A 25,164-nucleotide genomic window follows, 5' to 3' on the forward strand; every position below is an offset into this window, starting at 1 on the left:
CGAATGGAATTTTATCATGCCAATCACTAAAATAAAATATTTTAATGATTACATAAATTTTTAGATGTCCGGATGTATTCAGAACGTAAGATATGCGCGAAAATGCAAACTTGTGCACTTTTTGACGCTTTTAGTCCCTATTGATCAATAAAGTTTATTTTAGCATACCGAACCCCTCAAAGCCTATTTCTAAGCTATGTAAAGGATATTTAGGGTATGTTTAACTTATGATCAAGTTTCGGAATGTTCGTTACTATACAAATCGGTATAGTTTTGCAGTTTGACACAAATAGTCCATGCGATCGAACAAACTTGATTTTGACACACCAAACCATCCAAAACTTATTTCTAAGTTATGTGGAGGTTATTTAAGGTATGTTAAGCCTATGTCACTATTCCAGAGTGTTTGTCACGTTAAACTGACTGCGTTTACGCACCAGTTTGCGTATAACCTTTCAGAAAGCGATTTAAAGCTTGAAATCGAAATCGAATCAAATCAAAAAATCATCAAACACAAATACACACATAATAACACCAAAACACATATAATAACACCAAAGCACATTGTTTTATTGATAATTAACATTGTTTTACATTATACATCGATTACAAAACACAGTTGTCACACATGCACCCCACATTATTATTATGTGTGCACCCACAATAATATTGTGATTTCCATGCTCATCTCAGTTCCTCCTAACTTATGTCAAATGGTTCCCAAACTCAGACATAAAACAAAGAATATCACAAAACATGGGTCACGAATCTCTAGGGTAACACCACACTATCAATCACTTAACACATGTAAGTAATACATGATTTCATATTGTTGTGCTAAACGTGCAATCACATGCAATATCATATGTAAGTGTTCACTAGTTATGCTGTGCAATGAGTAAACGAGAGACGAACCTTGTTATCTGGAGCTGAGTGTCATGGTCGAATTCTTGTTTTCAGAACTGTTCGGTTATAGTCTGGTTTTATAAAAATGTTTTAAAACCAAGTTCACTATAACCAGTGGCTCTGATACCAAACTGTCACACTGTTAGGACCGGTTGTAACTCCGAACGATTGCGTAACGACATGTGTGACGTGCGGAATCCGTACACGTGCGTGGATCGAACACAAGATCGTACAATTTAACGTGATTCTTATTGATCAGTTTGACAATTACAAGCTCCGAGAATCACGTTTAAGAACTTTCTCTCTCTAGACTTTCTCTCTCTAAGCACCAAGCTCCAAGTTCTCAAATGGCCAAAAGTCCTAAAACTAAACCCTAAGGCATCTATTTATAGGCCAAGGCTTATAAGGATTTCTCCTTATTTACAAGATTGCCACCTTGCCTTTATAACTACATCACTTAACATAAATTCTAGATCTCTTCTATTTCTGCTACGGTTTTGATTGACGGAGGCGATAGACATACTGCACTAACAGACTCCCCCTTGGATATTGCCGCAGTCAATCTCGTAGCCTCTTGTCTTTTCTCTCTCTCTTTGAGTCTTCTTGAAACTTTGACGGTATTAGCAACCATAGACTCCTTCTTTCTCGAACAGAATCCCCGTGGATCTGTCTTCGGGCTTCCGTTGCTCAGACTCCTTTTCTTCAGGCTCCCCCTTTCGATCAGACTCCTTTTCTTCAGGCTCCCCCTTTCGTCAAGCTTCCGTGCTTTTGGGATCGACACCTGGCTTTTTGGATACAAGCTCCTCCAGGATAGTTACCTGGCTCCTTGAATGCACGCTCCCCCTTGTGCTGAGCTTGTCTTCAGACTCCCCCTTAGACTCGGCTATCGGGATCGTAGTCTAGAATACCATCTGCAAATCTCATACATTCATAAGTAAAAACATTTTGAATCTCCAGGATTGATGACCTGGCTTTCTCAACATATACAAAAATATTTTTACAGTGAAAGTATTTTCAGTTGTCTAGGAACCGTAACCTGGCACTTTTAAAAACATTTCAACTTCCCCTATCAACAAACTTCAAAGATTTAACGATTTAAGAGACCAAGATTGGAACATAGCTCTTTAATCTGATTTTAACAATTAAGAATCCAAATCCCTCACAGTAAATCATCATGTTTAGCACTTGGAATATTGAAAATCAGCTCTCCAACATCAGTTGTCGAAAATCTTTTTGGTTTTTCAAATATTTATGCTAAAAAAATAATATTTTTGGATTTTTGTTTTTAACATAAAGCAGAAAAAAATATTTACAAACAATATTTTTGTTAGTCTGTGTAAGAGGATCATATCAGTTTTCGAGACATATCATCAACATCGTTGATCTTGATTAATCATTAAACCTTAAACAAATTCACTTCTGATTGTCAGTATTGTTGTCCACTTAAACTTCTACACAAGTTTCAATTGATTCGAGATACGAATTAGTGTTTTAAGAACTAACTTACTCATGTGTTCCACCTCAGAATATACTCCTGTATCAAAATTCCCTAGATTCAGTCTTATAGGTGAGTATACCAATCTGATATCTGTATTCGGGTTAGTGCGAGACCTTGAGAGCTCAGGTACGAACTACCGTTCGATCAAAGAGATGAAGGCTCGACTTTCGGTGTGTTCCCTTTAGGGAATCTTTTCTTCAACTGCTATTGATTCATATCTTTCGATATTTTCTCATTTTTTTTGCAGAGGGATAGCTTTGAAAGCGCATTAAAGTATTATACAAGGTCTAGGCCATTGCTTACGCAATATCAGAAGACCGAGTATAATACCCCAGATATCAAACAGCATAAAGACCTAGTATCTCAGAATCAGACAATCTCTCAAACAAGATTTCGGGGGTTACCCATATATCCGAGAGATGTTCCCCACGAGATAAGCAAGTTTTGATATTTAGGTTTATATCTCGAAAGCAATTTACTATCTGTGTGAAGCCTACTGGCACATCACTAGTGAGATTTTGTTTAAAATCATTTTGACTTTACATTTCTTTAGCATGTTGTGATAGTCCACTGATGTACTATCATTTCCTCTTTTTCTCAACAAGACTCGTTTTGAATTTTTCAATGTTTTTGGCTTTTGAGAATTTATCATGTTTTTTTTGTATTTTTCAAATTTTCAAAATTTCTAAAAATTTTCTTACTCCCCCTAAAATCAAAATATATTTCAATTTTGATTTTCCGGGAAAATTTGAAAACAAAAGACTGTACAAATAACATGACAAACTGATGAGAATTGCCTCAATTCGCCATCCACTTGGCATAAACAATCAGAACTCCCCCTGACAACAAACTATTTCCCATTATGATTTCAAAACACTTAAGTTTGTTTTAATCAAAATGGTTTTTCTGGAAAATATAGTTTTGTTTAATTCACACACACGGGGTTCATTCATCACCTTGTTCTTTCATCCACTAGTACGAAAGTTAAATCAAGTACAACTTAATGTCCTTGATAAAACTTTTCTCAAGAAAGATGCCGATTCCTACTCCCCAATTACCAACCTGGGAGTTCCGGCAAGTCAGGATTTTATTTAAAAAGATCCACCCAAGCCTGACGGTCCTTGGGTTTGCCAGCTTTTTGATTTAAATTTCCGTTTGACAATGATGAAAAATTTGCATCGTTTATTTTCGATACGGAATCATCACTTTTTACCTCAATTTGTGGCTCCTCTGACTTTGATGAATCAGATTCATCGCCCGAACGTGGCTCTTCTGACTTTGAGGAGTCAGATTCATTGCCAAAGCGTGGCTCTTTTGCTTCCGAAGAAACAACTTCATTACCATAAGATGGCTCTTTTGTTTTCGCAGAAACAAATTCATCGCCATGCTTTATTGGAACCCAACCCACACAGGATTTAGGTTTTCCAAATTTATCAACCTGTGATGTGAAAAACCTCTCACAGTCCTTTTTATACTAAAAACTTTGATAAAGATTTTTTCTGAAAAATTAACTTTCTTTGATTTTTCATCGGTTTGATTAGTTATTTTTTCTTTCTTTATATTCCCTTTTGTCCTCATGTTTTGTCGAGTGAGGCGATTCATCAGAACTTTTATCTGAATTCCCGGTTGTACCCGAGGACAAAATCTTTTCAAGATACTCTCATGCTTTCTTCCTTTTCTTTCTCAGTCTGTCTTTTTGCCCTTGTGATAATTTCACTTTTTGTTCTTTGGGCTTTTCTTCGACTTTGACTGTTTTCTTAACCGTTCTCTGAGATTCAGCCCTCGATCTTCCCTTTGATCTCGTTGGGCAATCTCTGGCAATATGACCTCTGATATGACATTCAAAGCATCTTCTTGTCTCAAAATTCCGAATATGGCAGTTAACAGCAATGTGTCCTCTAACACCACATTTGTAGCACATTCTGTTATCATACCATTCACCACCTTCAAACCACACACTTAGATCATAACATTGTTTGGCCTTGTGGTAATCATGTCTTTTCCTATAAGCTTGATTTGACTTTTGCGTACTGTGGTCAAACCTGCACCACTTATTACCAACTTTTTGTGAGTTTTGATTTTCAATTTTTTGTGATTTTTCATAATGATTGGATGATTGAACTGATGATCTTTTATTGTTGTTTTGAAACTTTTTTGAAGTTTTAACATTTTGTTTTTGTTCTACATTCTTCTTAACAGGTTTTTGCTTTGAGCATTCACCTATTTCAGTAGAGTGTAAAACAGTATCTCGAAATTTTTCTTTTCATTTCAAAAATATTTTCTTTTTCTCTTCTTTATCATCAGGTTTATCATCACAATCTTTAATTATGACTTTGTCATAATTTGTGACGTTGTCACTTATTGGATTTTCATTGATCGATTTTGGACATAAATGATCTAGTATTGACGACGAAGTCACAAAACCTTTCAATTTCTTTTCTAAATCATCGATTTTATTTTTAGCACACTCAACTTCATTTTCAAGTCGAGTGATTTTCTCAAGATGAGAATTTATTGCCTTTTCATTTTCAATCTTATTTTCATGTAAAACAGATTTTTCATTTTCGAAAACTTTTATTTGACTTTGAAAATCTGTTTCTTTTTCCTTCAAAACTTTATTTTCTAATTTTATCCAAACACCTTTATTTTCTGAAATTTTTATTTTGTTTTCAAAATCTTTTTCAATTTTTAATTTTTCATTTTCTAAAATTATTACTTTATTTTGAAATTCTTTTTCTTTTTCTATTAACTTTTTATTTTCCAATGTCAAACTCTCCACATCTTTCAGGAGTTTGACATTGTCTGCTTCAGATTTATCACATTTTGAGCACACAACTTCACATTTTGAATTTTCATTTTTCTCTGATTCTTCATTCTTTGACCCTCTCTCTGTCTCCGTCTTGTATGTTCCTGCAAGAAAGATTTTAACAATATCAAGAGGATTCAAATTTTCATCTAAAAAACAACCTCTCTTGAAATCATATTTCATAATAGATTTTGCGTTAAAGCATATTCTGATTCTTCTGATTATTTCAAGAATCACATTCAAACTTATATTATCTAAGTTCTTTTCTATTTCTTTTATCAAATCTTTCTTTTTCTTATCAATTTCATAATTGTGTGTTTTAAGCTCTCTGATGAATTCACTTGGACAAAAATTTGAAAATCTAGAATCCTTTTTCAATTTGATAAAAAAATCATCCCACTCTGAAGGTAACGCATCTGTAAATTTTGATATCTTTTCAGCAGCATCTGATATCTTTATCCCATACCTTTTCAAATTGTCAAGTAATTCATCATACCGCTTTTCCAACTCATTAAACGGTTCATATTTCTTACACAAAAAATATTCAAATCTTTTAACCCAAGCATTCTTTTTCTCATCATCTTTCATGTATTCCCAATACATATCAAACCAATCATTTATTCTTCCAAGTTTATCGTTTTCCTTTTCATCAAACATTTTAACCACAATTTCTTTGTTAAATGGCTTGGTTCAAAATTTATTTTTAGCTCAAAGTCCACAAAATTTCAACTTCTTGGTATTTGCACCTTGTAAATCACCTACAAATGAAACAGACAAATGATCAGATAAAATTGAAATAGATCAGATAATAACACTCAATAAAATGTGAGATAACACTTGATTGAACGTGAAATGACAAGTATTGATGATGCCCGATCGAATGGGGATGTTGTCCGTTCGGTTGGGGTTGCTGTCCGAATGGGTGAATTTTGTTGTCCGATCGGATAGGATGTTGTCCAAACGGATGACCTAATCGTTTGATGGCACAAAAGACAAACGATATGAGTGAGTTGTCCGACCGGATAACTTTTTCACTTATACTTTAACAATGAATCTTGAATTCAAAATATTCTCACATGCAACATAGACAATTTTGTTCATTATCACACACAATGTAATCAGTGGCCGACAATAGTGATGTTAAACACAATCTAATTGGACCTAAATTTATAACATCACATGAAAGCAATTAGTTATCGAGACAAGCAATGACCAAATCACGTGACCGTCAAAATTAATTCACATGCAACATATAGTTTATTTTATTAGATCGATGATAATAGTGCCGATTGTCTTAACTTGAATAATGTGAATTTAATGACATCAATGATAATGGCCGACAAATTCAGATATATCTATATGCTTATTTGACCGAAAATATGAATTCTATCTATACTAGAGAATCACGTGACATCAATTAATGAGGACGATACAGCTGTAATGAAGATCACATGCACAATGATTTCAATTTAATGACTTTGACTAACAAGATTATCAACGTTGACTAAGTGACTTGATCGGGTGGGATGTATTGACACGCATTATGTTGATGCACTGATGTCTGTTAACTTTGTTCTTTATTGTTGGTGCAGTCATCTGTCGTCTTCGTCTTATGTCGAGTCTCAGTTTCGGTGCGGACCTGATCAAGCGTGACATCATCAATATGACATGTTGATGCAGATTTTGTGTCCGATGCTTGTCGAATAGATTAGTTATTATTTTACGCTGAATTTGTAATAGTTAGTGAAACGGTCTATCGAACGTGTATAGACCCGCTCGTTTGAAGTGGTCAAACGAGAGGGTTATTCGTTTGACCGTGTGTGGTTGCAAGACAAATTATGGTTGTTTAATGTTGGTGTCGAAGGATAAGGCATCGAAGGATTGTGTATCCTTCGATGAGCTCGAAAGATATCCATCGAAGGTTGAAGATGGACCTCGAAGGATATGGCATCCTTCGAGGTATGTGTGTATCTTTCGAAAGCTGGATGGTCGACAGATGATCTATCGACCAGTCAGTTTAATCCTTCGACCGTGCAACCTGTGTTTGGTATAAATACCAACACCTTGTCATTTGCAACACAAGAGTGAGAGCACAAGTGTGTGCAAGAGAGTGAGTGGAGGTTTGAGACCTCACCGGGAGAAATCACCACTTGGTTTCTCCCCGGATGTATACTTCTTTGGTATTAGTTCGGTTATCATGTAATCGGGCCAACTTGTAATGTTTACTACCGGATTAATACAAAGTTTGTTTGTTTATCCTCTCTTATCTCTTCCGTCTTTGAACAAAACCATGAAAATCACGGAATCGATCCCGAAACCCGGACCTACAATTGGTATCAGAGCCATGGTGCCCGATTTAGTAAAACTAACCGTTTACTAAGTCACATGTGCTCTAGATCTGTGATTTTTGTGCGTTTTTGTTCAAGATGTAAAAATGGTGAAAATGAGAAAAACTCAGATCTGGACCCGAATATTCAGATCTGTGCTAAAACGAGTGTTGGGTTTTATGTTTTTCTCCTAAATATTCAAGTTATCATCATCAAAAATCGTTTACAAAGTGTTTTCATCGAATCTGCAGATTTACACAGTAACTGTGTTCATAATGTTCTTGACATCTTCATAATTCGAAAGATGAACAGGCTGCTCGAAAGACTAAATAATTTTCGAAAGGTCAACTTTACCCCCAACTGACTTCGAAAGGTCATCTTGAGATCTTCGAAGGGTCACTTTTCTCCTAACTGACTTCGAAAGATCAATCAACAACATATTTTCGAAGGGTCAGACCATTCCATCGAAAGATCAACTTCAAATTCGAAGGATCATCTATCACTTCGAAAGATCAGACAAGAAAGATTTTTGAAAGATCATGATCTGCAACAACTTCGAAAGATCCAACTTGTTTCGAAAGATCCTAGTCTTCAACAACCAACAACTTCGAAAGTTAAAATGATATGTTCGAAAGATCTGTGTTGTCTTTCGATTGATCCAGATTTCGAAGGATCCAGATGTGTTGAAATTAGGCGATGGTGGCTGCTGTTGTTTTGTATTGAAAAACAGAGAAAGAGAAAAGATGGGTATTGCTGCTGGTTCATCGATTGTGTTCTGATGTTGTTTTGAGGTTGTGTCACAGAGAGTTTGAAGATGATAATGTTGGCTGAGGATGAGAAGGTCTTGTCCACTCATGTCAGCTTTTGTTCCTTGTTCATCGCAGAAAGGGAATAAACCAAGACAGTGATAGTGTCGGCTGAATGTTGAAAGTAGGGTTTTGACTTTTGAGTTGGGCCCATCGTTTAATCAGCTACTAAATATCCTTAATCCTTTGATGGGCCAACATTTAACATCTCACTAAAAATATAAACATGTTTAATTAAGCCCATTTGAGATATTTTTTTTGGCTGGTGATTTATGAGAAGTGAACTCATGTCTTGGGCCTCTATAAAATATCAAATAAATGGGTTGTGAATGCATGTTTGTATTTATTTTTTTTTGGGCCATTCACCTTTAAATTTAATTAGATGACATCTAATTAAAATGGGCCGTGATATTTTTTTTGGTGAAGCCCACTAGCATTTTACTAGCAACCATTATCACATTATGGGCTCACATGATGGTTTCTACAAATTACTAGTGGGAGTGGGGTCGGGTATTTGCGGAGTTGATCTGAATCGCGCTCCTAATATCAAGGTCAAAATTCGTATGGGTTTTGGGAGCACGCGGGATGATTCGGAATGATGAAAACAAGAGATGATGAAAACTTGATTTTTGAAAAAAGTGGGGTAGTCACGATTACCGATGCAAATGGCAAAAATGGTGACGCGACTATTTTGGGCCAAAAACAACACGGTATGTTCGCTTCCGCTCGTCATTCAATGAAGATTGATGACAGTTCCGCTCAATGAAGGGAATTGGTGAACATTTGACGACAGTTTCTTTGAAGTGGAGAGAATCTGTTAAGGTTTAGAGATTTTACCAAAGAAATGGGGGGATAAAAATTTTCATATGTTGAATTTCTTCGGTAAATTTCTAAACGCAATCACGGGTGGTAGAGTTTGTGATTTTCTGGTGATACATACGGTTCTGCGTGAAATGTTTTGCACAGAAAAGTGCATTACTTGGTCGATTCCACAAAGACGGTTTACAGAAGATAGTTTACCAAAAATCTCTATCAATGTAGTATGCTTGAAGATCAAGACTTGATGCAGTTGTTAAAGAATGGAACCCTTATCAAATGCCGGTTGGAGTATTGGAAGATCAGCGGAAGATCGGTCAATTGAGCCTTTTGAGGAAATTGCACAACACTCAACACGGATACGCGTACTTTGAGGGGGAAATATTATTCAATGAGCATCAAGATACTACTTACCTGGATCATCGGTCAAGGGGGAATTTGTTTACACAGAGAAGATGAATACTTGACTGAAGATCGATTGCAGTTGCATGTTCAGCATTCGACAGCAACGGACAAGGGGGAATTTGTTGATGCAGATTTTGTGTCCGATGCTTGTCGAATAGATTAGTTATTATTTTACGCTGAATTTGTAATAGTTAGTGAAACGGTCTATCGAACGTGTATAGACCCGCTCGTTTGAAGTGGTCAAACGAGAGGGTTATTCGTTTGACCGTGTGTGGTTGCAAGACAAATTATGGTTGTTTAATGTTGGTGTCGAAGGATAAGGCATCGAAGGATTGTGTATCCTTCGATGAGCTCGAAAGATATCCATCGAAGGTTGAAGATGGACCTTGAAGGATATGGCATCCTTCGAGGTATGTGTGTATCTTTCGAAAGCTGGATGGTCGACAGATGATCTATCGACCACTCAGTTTAATCCTTCGACCGTGCAACCTGTGTTTGGTATAAATACCAACACCTTGTCATTTGCAACACAAGAGTGAGAGCACAAGTGTGTGCAAGAGAGTGAGTGGGGGTTTGAGACCTCACCAGGAGAAATCACCACTTGGTTTCTCCCCGGATGTATACTTCTTTGGTATTAGTTCGGTTATCATGTAATCGGGCCGACTTGTAATGTTTACTACCGGATTAATACAAAGTTTGTTTGTTTATCCTCTCTTATCTCTTCCGTCTTTGAACAAAACCATGAAAATCACGGAATCGATCCCGAAACCCGGACCTACATGACATCACTAGTGACATCATAATGATGACATCACAAGTTATTAGTTCTACAACATGCACGTGAAGATGTTATATTCATGAAATGTATATGTTGACTTGTAAGATGCATGGTCCAATGAGAGGCAATGATTTAATGGTCCAACTAGAAGCCTCCGTTTGAATGACCAATTACATGAAGACTTCCGTTTGAAAGCTTGGCCGTTTGAGAGAGGGTTCAGTTTGAGATACTTCGTTTGAAAGGTCACCGTTTGAATAGTTGACCGTTTGAAAGTGTTTCAAACGATAGGTTGTAGTATAAATAGATCTCAAACTGTCATCATTTGTAACGAAAGGGTCAGTTGATACCGAAGTGCTGCCGGTATTTCCTCTCGCTGTAAACACTGTTAATTGAATGTACAAGAGGATTAAAGTGATTTTCTAGCTGTTTTCAAGTTCGTTTCTTAGTTTCCGCCTCTGAAACGTACGAGAGCTCTTCCGAACGACTCATTCAGGTCGAAACCGAGCCTACAAGTGGTATCAGAGCTCAGGACGAGGAGTTCTTGCCATATTCAGCTTGAAAATCTGTTTTTCTACACCTTCTGTTCAAAACCGATACTTTTTACGGTTAAAATTGGCTCAAATCTTCACACTGTGTTCGGAAATGATATATAACAAAGCCTTAAAAGTTTTAGACTGAGATTCATATTAAAACTGACAGAAAATTGCAGTCCGTTTGAAATTGTTCATGAAATGATGACGTCATAGAACTTTCCATTTGAAACTGCTGCCTATCGTTTGAAATTGACCATGTCCGTTTGAAGGTGACTGATCGTTTGAAAATAATAGGTTAATCGTTTGAAAGTGGTTTAGTAATTCACATGTTTGTGCATTGAATTGTGTGAAACTTTAAAAGAATGATGTCAATTTGCATATGTTGTTGCCATCTTTAGTGAATCATTAATTGAGGATGTCAGTAGGTCACATGTTGTTTTTGTTCAAGATTGTCGGCACAATGAATGTGATCATTAAAAATATCGGCTAGTGTGGTTTAAAAAAAGGAGAGTTTATACATTAGTATTATATAAAAAGATTTACGGTCAAATTGTTTGGTTGGTAAATGTTGTCAGTCCACATAACATAGATCATTATAGTAAAGTTTTGTCTTGTGTCAGCCCACTACAAATATCACGGCCCAATGTATGGTTGAGATTGACAGAACCCATGTGCTTTGTCTGAATATAGTTTGAATATAAGTAGTTTTGAAAATGTTCAGCTCTTATCCACTACATGTGAGGTCCAATGAAAAATGGGTATTAAAGTTGTCAGTATTGAATATGTATTGAATATGATCAATCGGTGTGTGTTGAACATTTAAAACATGTCGGCAGTTAATTTGGAGGTCCAATAGATTTTGTCTACACTTTAATGTAAAGGTCCAATAAAAAAAAGAAGGCTTATCGGTTCACTTGTGTCATATAACGGCCCAATTACATTGAAAGGTTGTTGTCAGAATTGTATTTTGAAGATCAAATAAATTGAATATTGCAAAATCAAGGCCCAATCATATGTCAAAGGTTTAAGGTCCAGTGAGCTATTAGATCATTGTTAATTGTAACAAGTTGGCGGCCCATAGTCTCTACATCAGTTTTATTAAAGTTGCTTGTGAGTAGTCATTTGTGAGGAGAATTGCATGTGAATTCGATAAAGTTGTCAGCTATAATTTAATGTTGAACAATTAAAGTTGTGCATGTGAGATTTTGTCTTCTCAATATAGTTGGCTCAATCATCATCAAGTGTTAAAAAAAATCAATTGGTTACACTGTTGGGGTCAAATATCCTCATTGATAATTAGTTGCATGAGAAGCAAGTTCTCGGCCCATCTCGTCCCATCAAATTTGTTCAAAACAGTTTGAAGAAAAGTCAGTTTGTGTTGTGATTTGTAGCTCAGTTGGCACAAAATTCAAGTCATATCAGTTGGAAGTCGGGCAAGGTCGTTTGAAAGTCCATCAGTTCGTTTGTAGTGAATCTAGTCGTTTGGTTTTTAATCCGGGTCACAGTAGTTCGCGTGTTTTGACAAGTTAAATCTCAGTTCGCATCAATTTTAGTCTGTACAGTTTGTCAACATTCGGTCTACACAGAATATTCACCGGTTCGAGTATCAGTTTCGTTTCTGTTAATTGATAAGTTTTAAACTGATCGTGTTTTGTTTGTTTGTGTTACGTCAGGTAATTCAAGATCGTGAGGTAATTCGAGATCGTCAGGTGATACAAGTGTGAATCATGGATACTGATTTTTACAACGCTTTTGCCACAACTCCTGCTAGTCCGACCGACATTTCAAAGACCATGACAATGGAGAATGAAACCGGAACGATGCAAAAACCTCCAAAACTTATGGGAATTGAAGATTATCACGGATGGAAGAAACGGTTTGAGAATTGGGTTCAGGCGAATCATTTAAAAGCTTGGGAGAGCATCGAAACTAAATATGAAAGACCAAAGAATTCAGCGGGTGTCGATAAAATTATTTCAGAATTCACGGAGCAAGAAAGAGAGAGTTACAAAGGAGAAAAGATGATGATCAATCTGTTACAACAAGCTGTTAAAGAAGATATATTTGTGTTGCTTCAACACGATGAAAATGCTTATTCTATCTGGGAAGCTCTTAAGAAGAAGTTTGAGGGAAGTACGGAAATGCTACAAAGTAAAACATCTTTACTAAAGAAGGAATTTGAGCTGTTTACGTGCATGCCTGGTGAAACAACGAAAACTCTTATTGAAAGATACTGTCATCTGGTTCGCACCATGTCACAGTTAAAGATTACAAAAAATGCAGCAAAATGGGTTGAAAAGCTTGCTGATGCGCTACCACAACAGGAATGGGGTACATATCTGATGATATTGAAAAATTCTGGACAGTTTAAAAAGTTATCTATTGCACAGTTTATAGAGAAGTTGGAAGCACAGGATCTGGAGCAGCAGAAAATTGCTAGAATGAAAAGTTCTACTCATCAACAAGATATCAAACTATACTATAAAGGAAACGTTCAAACTGCTGAAGCCAGTCCAAAGATACAAACTGCATTTAGTGCTGGAAATCAATCTCCGCCTAGCAGTCAAGGATCAGTCAACACTAGTGGGTTCTCAAAGGTGAATCCTCCAAGTGTTCAAAGTGCATCTGCTGGAAATGGACATTCGATTCAGTGCAATGTAGCTCTACATCTTCAAAATGGTCAAAATTATTCTGAAGAAGTTGTAAAGCATCATATGGGATTACTGGTCACTGCATTGGAATCTTATGAATGGTTGATTGCCGGAAGAATTGGTAATCCGATGCTCACGAAGGAAGATTATGACCAGATTGATGCAGAGGAGCTAGAATTGATGGATATCAAGTGGGCTTTGGCGAGCATTTTGAGAAGAGCAGAAAAGTTTAGATTGGTTACAGGGAGAAATGATTTCTTGGATGCAAATCTTTCTAATCTTGGATTTGATAAATCTAAAGTTGTTTGTTTTCGTTGCAGAGAGAAAGGTCACTTTAAAAGAGAGTGCAAGAATCAACAGCCAAGAGGAGAAAAGGAATCGTCTGGGAAAGATGATTATTATAGGAAGACAATTTATCAGCAAATCACTCATCAACCGCATCAACAAAAGGAACCTCAAACGGCACATGGAAGAATGATCAAGGATGCAAACAGGAAAGCTTATTATGGCATCATTGATCAAGATGATGAGAAAATGGCTGAAGGTTTTAGCTGGGACAAGTTTATTCCAGCTGATTCAAATGTTCACGCTTTCATTGCACATATTATTCGAAAGCCAGAAATGCTGAAGGAATGGATGGAAGTGCTATCTGATGAAGAGAAAAGTGAAGATGAAGAATTTGTTTCTTCTGAAAACAGTTCATCAGAAACAAGTGATAGTGATGAAGAGATTGAACAGATTAATATTGGAAAAACTCACTTATCTTCTGATAGTTTTGAATTTTATTTTGCAGAAAAACTGAAGAAACTGAAAGAGAGGAAAGCTGCAAAGGAAATGAAGGAAGTCAAAGTGATTGAGAAGATTGTGGAAGTTGAAAAGAGAGTTGAAGTTGAGAAGATCGTTGAAGTCACAAAACCCTGTCTTACATGTTTAGAGTCTTGTAAACAATGTATAGAAAAAGATGAGAGGTTTAGTGAGTTAGAAAAGTTGAAAGAACAATTGTTGTTTGATGTAAAGAACTTGAAAAAGTCGTATGATGTATTGAACAGGCATGTGAATAGTCTGGAGAAGACTAACTCTGAAAGAGAGAAAGCTTTGAAGATGATGAATGCTATCATGATGACAAAGCAGAAAGAGATCAACATGTACATAGAAGAATGTGCAAAGTGGAAGAAAGAGTTGGACAATGAAGCAGCTGGAAATGAAAGAATCAGAAGATTGCTACAAAGTTACAAAGGCTGTGACTACATAATTGATAGAATTTATCCGACAGTTGAAGGTTTTGAGGCATTTAAAGATGAACAGCCAAAGAAGAAGAAGGATACTGGTAAGAAACAGGGTGTCTGTTATAATAAGTGTCCGCCTCCGATTTGGGAAGGGTACTCGCCTAGAAAACCTAATGAGGAAGAACTAAAACAGGCGGTCAATATTAAGTTAGAATCCGAGATAACCGATGTTTTACCGGACAATATTGACGTCACGTTCACAGTGTCCGACACAGATCATGAGTCTGAACTGATAAAACGAGTGGTCGATCAGGTGTTGGATAAGGATGAGGAGTCAGAGTCAAAGTCCGAGTCCGAAAGTTTGTGTCAGTCAGTCAGGAGTTCGAGTTCGTCTGAAAAGAGTTCTAGATCATCGGGAAAACGGGTTTATAGTAAAGAATTTTTGCTATCAAAATCTAATTTGAATGATGGAACATTTGAAGTTGTGTATAATTTGAATGGTTCTGACAAATTATTTTTTGATAAAGAGTTTCCAATAAGAGGTGTTAAATCAGAAATGATTAAAAAGGTTTTCAAACTAACAGAAATTAATATTTCTGAAATAAAAGATGAAAATCTTATTGTAAAACCTAAATTTTACACCTCAAGAGTTCAACAACGACTAAACAAGAAAAAAGGTTACAATTCTGGTTCGGGTTTTCAAAAGAAACCAAACCAAAATCGTAACTACAAAAAGAAAGGACTTGGTTTTACTCCACCAGAAAACTATAAAAACCGAAAATTTTCTAAAACAAATACAAAATTTGTTTCAGGTACAAGCTCAGAAGAGGAAGCAAAAAGCTCATTCTGGAAACAAACAAATCAAGAATTTCTAGCCGAGAAGAGAAAGAATGGAGCTTACGTGAAGAAAGAAACCAGAACCTGTTTCCGATGCAATGAAGCTGGTCACATTGCATGGAACTGTCCGAAAGCGACAAACACAAAACAGGGAGTTTCTGGAAAACTGAAAGAAGTTTTTGTTGATAAAACCCAACCACCAACTGAACAATTTAAAGTTTTCAAAAATTCAACATTTGAAGTTGGTGAGTGTTCGAAGAGATTTTACAAGCGTAGTGTAAAACTTGACAACCAAAAATGGGTTGTTAAGAAATCTGAGGTAAAATCTGGTGATGAATCTGATTCCACAAAATTAGAGGAGCCACAGTTTGATGAGAGTGATGAAAACTCAGTTCCTTCAATGGATGATGAGAACTTTCCTCCATTGAGGACTGAGAATTTTAAAAGAAAAGTTGGTAAGACTGAAATCTTAAATCAGGGTTATTCTGAAAAGGATAATTTTGATGTTGAGAAAGCATTTAATGGGAAAGTTAAGAAGATTTTCGGAAAAATGGTCGATGGGAAGGTGAAAGGGGTAAAGGATTTCTACGCTAAAAGGAAAGCAACTTACACCCCAACAAAATCCGAATTGAAATCACCCAAGGCTGGTCAGGCTTGGGTGGACATTTTCTTCGATTGAAAAACCTGACATGCCGGAGATCCCAAGTTTGTAATCGTGGATCAGGAATCGGCATCATTCATGTATTATAAGTTTGTATGAAAAATTCTTAAAATTGTTAAAAATTTACAGGTTCAAGGACTACGCCGGAGCTTCCAAGTTGGTAAGTGCGAAGCAGGAATCGGCATTCTGATTGGTAAAATGGTTTGTGTAGAAGTGACATACCTACAAGTGATATTGTTTGGTTATTTTTACAAGTGGTACAGGTTGCATGATTGCAAATAGTGAATCAAGGACATTAAGTTGTACTTGATTTACTACAGTTGATAAAACTGACAAGATGATGAACCATATCCCCGTACTTAAACAAGTGGTAAATTTACAAGTGGTAAAAACAAACTCATTTTCCGGAAAAATCATTTTGATTAAAACAAACTTAGGTGTTTTGAAATCTCAATGAGAAAATGGTTTGTGAAAAGGGGAGTTCAGATTGTTTATGCCTAGAGAATGGCGAATTGATGCGATTTGATATTGGTTGTCATATTTCTGTACAGTTTGTTTTCAATTTTCTTTAATGTGTTTGCATTTTAGGGGGAGTAGAAATTTCAGAAAATCCAAAAACTTTAGAAAATTTGAAAAAGACAAAAACATGATAAAATTCAAAAATGAGTTTTGTTGTGAAAAGAGGAAATGATAGTACATCAGTGAGATGTCACAACATGCTAAAGAATTGGAAAGTTTAAAAGTGATAAACAATCTTACTGAGGATGTGCCTGTAGATTTTTGCACATTTAGTAGATTGTGACCAGATATAAACTTAAAAATCAAACTTGCTTATTCTGTGGGTTAACAAAACTGCTTGGATATATAGGTAACCACTGAAATCTTGTTTGAAAGGTCCCTTATTGTGAGATACTAGGTCTTTATGCTCAGTGATATCTGGGGTATTATCCCGGGACTTCTGCTGTATGGAAATACTGACCTAGTCCCCGGATAATGCTTTCCGCAAATGCTTGAAACATAGCATCGCCCTCAGCAAATTGATGAAACAATAAAATTGATAGTCATTGCTGTTGTAAAAAAGATCCTCTAAAAGGGACCCACCAAAAGTCGAGCCGTCATCTCTCTGCTGAACGGAAGTTCTGACCTGAGCTCTCACGGTTTCGCACCTAACCCCTTACAGATATCATCTGTGGTATACTCACCTGTAAGACTGAATATTGGGATCTGGATACGGGAATATATTCAAGTAGTGGGACATACGGATAAGTTTAAGTTCTTAAAACATTAATATAGTATCTCGGAACAGTTGAAATTTGTGTGAAAATTTAAGTGGACCGATATACTGACAATCTAGGTAAATTGTTTAAGAACTTAAAATGAAATCAAGCTTAACGGTGTTGGTGATTTGTCTCAAAACTAATATGATCCTCTTACACGAACTCACAAAAATATTGTTTGTAAATATTTCTTTACTACATTACATATTTTTTTATTCCAAAATCCAAAAAGATTTTCAGTGTGTTTTAACATAAACTTTTGAAAAATTCAAAAAGATTTTCGACAACTGATATTGAAAAGCAGATTTTCAAAATTACGAGTGCTAAACATAATGAGCAATATTTGAGGGGGAGTGTATATTTGGAATTAAAGGTTTTCATAATCTAACCCTAAAGTGGTTCATCAGATTGGAAAATCACTGTGTTTTTGAGAAGTGAGTTGGAGTTAGTACATGTGTTTATGTTTGAGATATGTATGTGAGAGAAATTTTACTTTGGGGTAGAGTTTTTGCAGGATAAGATGAAAAACTGTGAAATGGAAAGTCAGACAAAGATCCTAAAGCTGATGATGCTGATAATTTGAAGAAATGCCAGCATATCGCAAGGGGGAGTCTGAAGACCTGCAAAGAATAGACTGAGAGTGAAGCCTAGAGACAGATCAAGACTGGAGAATGTGAAGACTCGACACTTAAGACTCGTCAACATCTGAGGGGGAGTCTGTTGGTGCAGTCATCTGTCGTCTTCGTCTTATGTCGAGTCTCAGTTTCGGTGCGGACCTGATCAAGCGTGACATCATCAATATGACATCACTAGTGACATCATAAGGATGACATGACAAGTTATTAGTTCTACAACATGCACGTGAAGATGTTATATTCATGAAATGTATATGTTGACTTGTAAGATGCATGGTCCAATGAGAGGCAATGATTTAATGGTCCAATTAGAAGCCTCCGTTTGAATGACCAATTACATGAAGACTTCCGTTTGAAAGCTTGGCCGTTTGAGAGAGGGTTCAGTTTGAGATACTTCGTTTGAAAGGTCACCGTTTGAATAGTTGACCGTTTGAAAGTGTTTCAAACGATAGGTTGTAGTATAAATAGATCTCAAACTGTCATCATTTGTAACGAAAGGGTCAGTTGATACCGAAGTGCTGCCGGTATTTCCTCTCGCTGTAAACACTGTTAATTGAATGTACAAGAGGATTAAAGTGATTTTCTAGCTGTTTTCAAGTTCGTTTCTTAGTTTCCGCCTCTGAAACGTACGAGAGCTCTTCCGAACGACTCATTCAGGTCGAAACCGATCCTACATTTATAGAGTCTTGTAATGTATTAGATTGATCAGGGCACGCAAAACGATAAAACGGGTATATAGGTAATTCCGCTTGAAATGGTTTGATGAGATTTTTAAACGGAATTAGCAAGTTCAATGTGACATCTGTGCTTGTGTAATCATTGTACAGACTCTGAACAATTCAATATTAACAAAACAATGCATTTTGATCCCAATGTTTGTCATTTATGTTTGATTTTATGCACATGTTGATTTTTGATCGATTTTTAAACTCTATATTGCTTTCTGGGAAGTTATACGCGAACTGGTGCGTAAACGTAATCAGTTTAACGCGACAAACACTCCGGAACCAGCAACATAAGCTTAACATACCTTAAATAACCTTTACATAACTTAGAAATAAGTTTGGAAGGCTTTGGTATGGCAAAAACAAGTTTATTCGCTCTCAGGGACTATTTGCGTCAACTTGCAAAAGTCTGCCGTTTCGTAAGGAAACGTAAAGTCCAGAACATGATCATAAGTTAAACATACCATATATAACCTAAGCATATCTTAGAAATAAGCTTTGATAGGTTCAGTGTGCGAAAATATGCTTATTTGATCTTAGAGGGACTAAAAGTGTCAAAAACGGCGTAAGTTTGCATTTTCGCGTATATCTTACGTTCTGGCCACATCTGGAATCCAAAATTTTTGTACACACTAAAATATTTTTATTTTAGTGATCGGCATGCAAAAATTCCATTCGTCGCTTAATTTTGTTCGTTTTCGCGTCGGTTTGAGTTTTGTCGTAATTTAACGAATAACGCGACCGTACGACCAAAGAACCGACATCCGAGAGTTTTCCGAGCATATTTTGAGTCCTCTAAACATTATTGACCTTGTAGAGCCTTGAAAATGGCTTAACGAGGGTTAAAAGTGCCTGAAATGGACTTACGTGCATGTAGGGACCAAAGCCGCCATTTTAAGAAAGTTGCTGGTCTGCAGGCTGCTTGCGGACCGTATGCATATACCCTTACGGTCCGTAAGGCATGCCCAGTGACCAGAATTTTCCCAGCAGCTTCCCAGCTCGTTCTTGAGGCCCTTGTTTGCAATTTTTATGTTTTGGGGACCAAGTTAACACCTTCCTAAGCATGTTAGCTGGCCCATAACACTTGGATGGCTAGGATCTATTGCTTGGAGGTTACATAAACACATCTCATGATCTTGTGAACCTCCAACAAGTATAAATACCCATGCCATTTCATTGTTGCAACTCACACTTGGTCTAAAATTCTCTAAGTTGATGTTTTATAACTTCATACCTGAGAATTTATAAGACCAAGTTCAAGCAAGGACCTTTTGTAAGCATTCTTTCATTCTTTTATTGCTTACTAGTTTAAAAAGTCAAACACTTTCAGTTTGACCAGTCAATGGTCAATGCAAAGTTCGGTTGAACTTTGTAACGTGATTGTAATCACAATGGTTATAATCCTTAGCGATTATACCTACTAATTACCACGTTATCTAGGCGTAGTGACGAGTCAAAGTCCCGGTCAAAATGCGTTTTAGCACACATTTTGCAACGGAGCTACTTTTAGGTATCAAAACACTTTGTTTTGATACCAAATCAGTTTTCTAAGTAGGCTAAACATGTTTTGACATGTTTAACTCGTCACTATTAGTTTTGTGCTTGTTTAGGGTCGTAAGTTAAGCGGTCTAAACAATCGCTTACACTTTCGAACCCGACCCGTTTGGTCGATCTTTAGGATCTGACCAAGCTTAGTTAGTGATCATAGTTGCATAGGGAATAACCACTGAGGTTATACCTTATGATCACATAGGATTGGTTAGTTGTATGCTAGTTAGCTTGTATGCCCATAGGAAATGACCAAAATGCCCTTTTGAAGCATAAATCCGTATTTTGACTATGTGAACATATTTTTGACATATAAACTGATTTAGTAACATGTTTAGGGATAATTGGGCATGTAAGACTTGACATAGCTCATAGTAAACCATCCGAACATAGTTTTACGCTAACGACGCCTTATAGTAGCTTATACTACCATAATGTGTCGAAACGGGTCAAAAGCACTTAGGTAAACTTTCAAATCAGAATGTATGGTCTATTAAATCATACCATATGAGTTCAAATACTCATTTGATCTATAGAACCACATTCTATCCTATCTACCGACTTAGGAGCTGATTTATTAACATAGTTACCTATACTAGGTGCCGGTTGATTCCGTGATACTTGGAGCTTTAATTGGTCTTATTCTCAAGACTAATAAGCAATACCAAGTGAGTACATAGTTCCCCTCTTTTACCGTTTTCAAATACTTTGGGGTGATACACATGTACATACGTGTTACTTTCATGCATTTCATGCTTTTATGACATAAACATGCTAGTTTCACCTAGTACATATCTATTACATGTTTTCAATTATGTTTTGCTATGTATGTTAAGCATGCTAGCACATTGATTTATTACACATTTGTTGCATATGTTTACTTAGCATATGTGCACATTGTTTTACATAACATTTCTGCTATGTATGTTTACTGAGCAAGCTAGCACATTGTTTTACATGAACAATTCTACTATGTATGTTTACTTAGCATACTTAGTACATGGTTTTCATAGCATGCTTACATCGGTTATGACATTTGGTGTGTTTAATCTGGACAATAATACATTCATTAACATTGATCACGCCGCTCGGTAGTATGTAATGGTACCATAGGAATTGACAACTCCCGTTTCTGACTTCCTAGGTTTGTTTGGAAGTTGGGAATGACAGAATCCGATTACATAACTTAGATAAACCTTTAATTTGTTTAAAGGTTTGTCGCCACAGTCGCAAGGCTTGAATGTATGCGATTACATTACTACATAAATGTTTGTAATCATAAAGCATTATTTTCTGCAAAACATAACATTTGATTTAAACTTAGGTTTATTCAGAAACGTTGTTTTGTACATTTTCCTATGGTTGAGTAATTACTTGTTATTCACCATGCATGACATTTGTTTTCACATTGATATTATTACATAGTTTAAGTAGATGATTTCCAACTTGCTATGCATTACATTGGTTATACATGATACATGGTATACATGACATTGAACATGGTTTATACATATACATTTTGACATTAAACATAACATTTTGGTTTATGTAACGGGGCTATGTGTTATATGATAAAAGCATGGTGGATACGCCGTTGGTACTTCCTATATATAAGTGCTTTTATTATATTATATATTGTTGCGTTATCTAAGCTACTTGGGCAAGACATGAAACATTTTATACAAGAACATGACATCGTTTTACAAAAGTACACATTTTATACAAATTCACTTTTACTTGATTATTCATTTAACCATGCATTGTCCTTTCATCATCATTGATTTTCATATCGATTTTCACATGATTTCATAAAACATTTTACAAGATTCATGACTACACTTTTGTTAAACAATTCTTTTAACCTACAAGTCATGAATCATGCATAAACAAAACCTATGTATCTCATAGGCATTTTTATGCTGACGTACCTATTTTTACATGTGTTTCAGGTGCTAATGCATGATGATGTTTGTGCAACACTTAGGCGGACTCGGGTCTTAGTGACTTAAAAGACTGTTAATTATGTTATTTTAGTTTGAACTTAAAGACAATGTAAACTTTAATCTTAATAATACATAACTTTAATTACCATGGTTATTGAAACAACAATTCTGTCGCCTCACTCCCCGGCGTTTCCGCCACGGTTTTGTTGTTTTAACGCGGCCGGGGTGTGACAGAAGAGTTGGTATCAGAGCCAATGTGTCACGGCCCCCACGCCCGGTTTGACCCGATCCAGGAGCCGCGGGATAGAAACCTATGGTACAGCGGAAGTCTAGCAGGATCGTTTAAACTTGAAAATGCCCGAGTATTATTTTATTTCATAATTCGGGATAAAACCCCGTAATTTACAATAGAAAAATTTCACAGGAATTCCCTTATTTTACAAAACATGTTTATTTATTTATTTATTTGAGCCACTACTTCAAGCTTGGGAGTGCTCCGTAGCACTTTTCCTTGATTCACAGTAGGTCACCTGAAACATGTTTTAAAAATATTTTGTCAGCGGGGAAATACCGGTGAGTCACTCCATTTGATGAAATGATCCATAACTATAATTTACAGCATAAGAGCGATTACAATGGCTTCTATCTTATTTTTATCTGGCGCCGTGTCACCTCCTGGTGACGATGGTCATACCACTATTGGGTCCTTTCACCCAAGTAGTGATGATTATCACTGTTAGGATTTATTAGCCTAACAGTGAGAAATTAGTAATGTGCACAATACCCCACTAGCTAGTGATTCAAGATAACCACGACTTAATCCCTGTAATTATAACTTTTGAAAATAATTTGGAGTATTGTAAAACACTGTTGATAAAAAGAGAATGACTCACATTGCAAATTTATATGGACAGGGTTTAGCCTACTAATAAGCCTGATAACCTAATTTAAATCACAATGCACACGAACCAGGTTAGTAACTAATACAGTATTTACGATAACTCACGAGATACAACCCTCACAACGAATGACAAAGTGCAATACTAAACATCCATCGAATTCACGACGAATGACAAAGTATAACCCTAATGTGGGCAGCACTTAAACATCCATTGGATAGTTTCAATCGATCGGATATTGAATTGTAGCAGCGATCGAGTTAATACCCGGTATCGTGGCAGCACCTCTCTATGTGAAATTATAGTTTTGAGCAGCAATACTTCGTTTTCGATCAAAGTTTACGACACAGGGAACTGCTCATGATCCAAGCTATTTGTAGCTGAAAAATGGGGCTCTCGCGGCCCGCGTAAGCCACAAGCTAAACCTTACACGGCCCGCGAGGGGCACCTAATCGTAGATTAGGGCTAGCGTGTCATACCTAGGGTTGCCACGTGTTCAACACGTTGCATGTTTGCAGATCCGGAGACTCAATGAGTTGTCGCGGCCCGCGTAAACATCTCTTATGGTTTACGCGGCCCGCGTGAAACCCATTTTTCTTGATTTCTTGTTTTTTCATGCATGTTAGGGTTTTAGGGGTCCGGGTTTTCACTTATAGATCGTTTAGGAACATTTTTGGAGGTCCTTACATCCTCCCCACCTTATTTAGAATCTCGTCCTCGAGATTTATTGAAATAAGTGAGGATACTTTTGCTTCATCTCTGATTCCAGCTCCCAAGTATATTCAGGTCCTCTCTTTGAATCCCACTTGACCTTGACCAGCACCAGTCGTTTGTGCTTGAGAAACTTGATCTTTCTATCTTCTACTTGAAGTGGTTTTTTCACAAACTTCAACTTTTCATTTACTTGCACATCTTGGAGAGGGACTACCAGTGATTCGTCAGATAAACATTTCTTGAGATTGGATACATGAAATACATCATGTACTCCAGCTAACTTTTCTGGTAGTTGTAGACGATAAGCAACTGGCCCTACTCGTTGGATTACTGGAAATGGTCCTATGTACCTTGGGCTCAGCTTTCCTTTCTTAACGAATCGAACTACTCCTTTCGAAGGGGGAACTTTTAAGAGTACCTTGTCTCCGATTTGGAATTCGAGTGGCTTGCGTCGATTATCTGCATAACTCTTCTGGCGATCTCGAGCTGTCTTTAGTCTTTCTTTGATTTGAGTTATCTTGTCAGTGGTTTCTTGCACAATTTCAGGACCTGATAATTGACTTTCTCCTATTTCTGCCCAACAAACCGGAGTTCTACACTTACGTCCATATAGTGCTTCGAACGGGGCAGCTTCAATGCTTGAATGATAACTATTGTTATAGGAGAATTCAGTTAAGGGTAAGTGGTCATCCCAATTTCCACCAAAATCTATCACACATGCCCTAAGCATGTCTTCCAGGGTTTGAATCATTCTTTCACTTTGTCCGTCTGTTTAGGGATGATAGGCTATACTTAAATTTAATCGTGTCCCCATGGCTTCTTGGAAACTTGTCCAGAAATGCGAAGTGAAACGACTATCTCTATCTGATACAATAGAGAGTGGAACTCCATGTAAAGATACTACTTTGTCTACGTATAACTTGGCTAACCTTTCCATGCTGAAAGTTTCTTTTATGGGTAGAAAATGAGCTGATTTGGTTAATCGATCCATAATTACCCAAATCGCGTCGTTACCTATTCTAGTTTTGGGCAACTTAGTAACAAAACCCATGGTTATTAGTTCCCATTTCCAAGCAGGCATTTCTAATTATTGAAGTAACCCTGAAGGTTTCTGGTGTTCTGCCTTAACTTGTGAACAAGTAAGACACTTAGATACATATCTAGCTATGTCCT

The sequence above is a fragment of the Helianthus annuus genome, chromosome 8, assembly GCF_002127325.2.
Source record: "Helianthus annuus cultivar XRQ/B chromosome 8, HanXRQr2.0-SUNRISE, whole genome shotgun sequence".
NCBI classification, from domain to species: domain Eukaryota; kingdom Viridiplantae; phylum Streptophyta; class Magnoliopsida; order Asterales; family Asteraceae; genus Helianthus; species Helianthus annuus.